Source organism: Amblyraja radiata, chromosome 4 (genome assembly GCF_010909765.2).
Source record: "Amblyraja radiata isolate CabotCenter1 chromosome 4, sAmbRad1.1.pri, whole genome shotgun sequence".
NCBI classification, from domain to species: Eukaryota; Metazoa; Chordata; class Chondrichthyes; order Rajiformes; family Rajidae; genus Amblyraja; species Amblyraja radiata.
In genome coordinates, this window is record NC_045959.1 from 113,401,743 (window position 1) to 113,404,801 (window position 3,059).

Consider the following 3,059-nt stretch of genomic DNA (forward strand, 5'->3'; position numbering starts at 1 on the left):
ATATTTTTTGATGTTCCTCAGATTATTAGATAATTCAAGATGGTAGTTTTCTATTTCTGTACTGAGGTCTATGAATAAAATGCAGCATTAATAATCTTTTTGTGGCTGACTGCCTAATGCTGCACTCTGGGGGAGGGTGGGGGTAGGACCACCTAGATTGGTCTTATTTAGAATCTGAGTGGCAACGTCTTCACGTCTGAAGAAGGGTTTCGGCCCGAAACGTCGCCTATTTCCTTCGCTCCATAGATGCTGCTGCACCCGCTGAGTTTCTCCAGCATTTTGTGTACCTTCTTCACACACATGGTGGTAGGTATAGGGAACGAGATGCCAGAGGAGATACTTAAGGCAGATAGAATAACAAAATTTAGTTTCAGTTCAGAGATACAGCATAGAAATGGGTTCCAGTCCATACTGACCATTGATCACCCCTCAGTCTATTTCTATGTTAAAACCACTTTTTCATCCACTCCCTACAAATTAGGGGCAATTTATAGCGGCCTGGATGGAGTCGAGGGAGGAGGTATAAGGACAGGTGTGGTATCTTCTGCAATTGCAGGGGAAAGCACAGGTGGACAAGGTGGTTTGGATGGGAAAGGACGAGTGAACCATGAAATTGCGGAGGGAGCTGTCCCTGCAGAAGGCAAAAAGGGATGGAGATGGGTAAATGCGCAGTCTTTTATTCAGAGCAGGTGACTCAGAGAGTAGAGGAATGCACAGTCTGATCCAGAGTAGGAGAATTAAGAACTAGAGGGCATGTGCTTAAGATGAGAGGGGATAGATAAATCTGAGGAAACGTCCACACAGAGGGCAGTGGGTGTATGGAACGAGCTGCCAGAGGAGGTAGTTGAGGCAGACACTATCGCAACGTTAAAAGACATTTGGACAGGTACATGGATGGGACAGGTTTAGTGGGATTTGGGACAGGATTAGAGGGATATGGACCAAACGCAGGCAGTATATTTAAAAAAGGGCATCTGCAATAGCTAAATTTGGGTTTATTATTATTGTCACGTGCACTGAGGTGCAATGAAAAGCTGTTTCTGGAATGGGGTACTGATCTGGATGATCAGCCATGATCATATTGAATGGCCTATTCTTGCACCTATTTTCTATGTTTTGGATGTTATCAAAACAGATCAGACTAGAAGAGTTTACGTAACAGAGGGACTAATGTAGGTGGGACATGTATATATGTATGACTCAATAACTCTGCAACACTTGACGTTTCTTTAGCCAGCAGGTGGTGAATCTGTGGAATTCTTTGCCACAGGAGACTGGAGGGCAAGTCAGTGGATATTTTTAAAGTAGACAAAAATGCTGGAGAAACTCAGCCGGTGCAGCAGCATCTATGGAGCGAAGGAAATAGGAAACGTTTCGGGCCGAAACCCTTCTTCAGATATTTTTAAAGCAGAAGTTGACAGATTCTTGCTTCGTACGGGTGGCAAGGGTTTTGGGGGGAGAAGGCAGGGAGAGATAGATGATCCATGGGCAGACTTGATGGGCCGAATGGCCTCATTCTGCTCCTAATTTTGCTCCCCTTTCCCATCAGAACTACCCCCTCCATCGACTCTTTTAAGTCAAGACTAAAGACTTATCTATACTCCCAAGCCTTTCCTGACGTCCTCTGAGTGAGGGCTACATGTATATATGTATGTAGTCTGTTTTGTTGTGCTATTCTTATAACAAATGTAAATAGGCTGTGGGCCGAGGAGCTTTATTCTGCAGTTTCGTGACCCAAGTCACCAAACTACATGAAATTTTCACATATTGTGTAAAAATATTTATATAAATCACTCCTGAAACTCGATATGAAGAAGATTTGCACATTTTTTTATTAAATTAGAGAAAAACCGGAAAAATGTTGGGTATTTTTTAGTCCAATCAAAGCACGTTTAACATCGAGTTGTCTGCCAGTTGGCCAATCACGTGCTTTGTTTCAGGCTAGCACACAAAATGGCTGAGGGGGCTTCACAGATGCCTGTTTTACTGGAGATTCCGATTTGTTGTTCTGTGGAATAAATGTTGTGGAAACTTGCAGCAGGTTAATTGTATTTAGTGGGAAAAGCATTAAAAAGGCTGAAGAAAGTGCTGCGAAGTGAATTAAAGTGCAAGAAAGCCTTCAAAGTCCCAGCTGATGTGCTGGAACACAAAGAAGGCCCCCATGAATCAACTAACTGAAAGGTAAGATTAAAGTCTGAATTTATGAAAATCTATCTGTATGGACTTTAATTAATTTAATTGCACCATTTTATAATGTGAATAAATTCATTCATTCATTCCTTATTCATTCATTCACTCACGTATTCATTCATTCATGAAATTGAGGGCCTAAACTATAACACAGTCAATTAAACATTGTCACTAATGCCAGCCTGTTGTAGAGTAATAAGTCTTTAACAGCTAATCTCGGAGCTGCCTGCGAAAACTTACCGGGAAAAAGTGCTCCGATCGCGGGGCCTAGGTACTCGCGGTAAATAGCGATCGATATCCCTCCGTTTTTCTCCCGTTATCGGGGTCTGAAAACGACCGCTACAGATGGCACTATGTACAGCCTCCCCCCCGCCCGCGGAGATGATCCGCGGCTCCGCGTTCGCGAATCGGCCGCTTATTAATTGAGACCGCAGCTTCACTTTACCGCAAGTTTATTGGTTTATCGAGCTGGAGGCAAGGGTTCAAAACCCATCGTGGATACATAGGATTTTAATTTAATTAGTCTGGAATTAAAACTGTTCAGTTTAGTTTATTGTCCCATGTACTGAGGTGGAGTGAAAAGCTTTTGTTCACTGCTAACCATTCAGCAGAAAGGCAATACATTTGTGGGACCTGTACAGAAAGGATGGATTGCACTTGAACCCGAGGGGGACCAATATCCTGGCGGGGAAATTCGCAAAGGCTACTGGGGAGACTTTAAACTAGAACGGTTGGGGCGAGGGACTCAAATAGAGAAAGCTAGTAGACAGAATGGGAGGCAGGAAGCAGAAAAGGGAAGCACTCGGGCACAAGAGGAGAAAGAAAAAAAAGGAAATAAACAGAATAACAGGCGGGGGGTTTCTTAAATG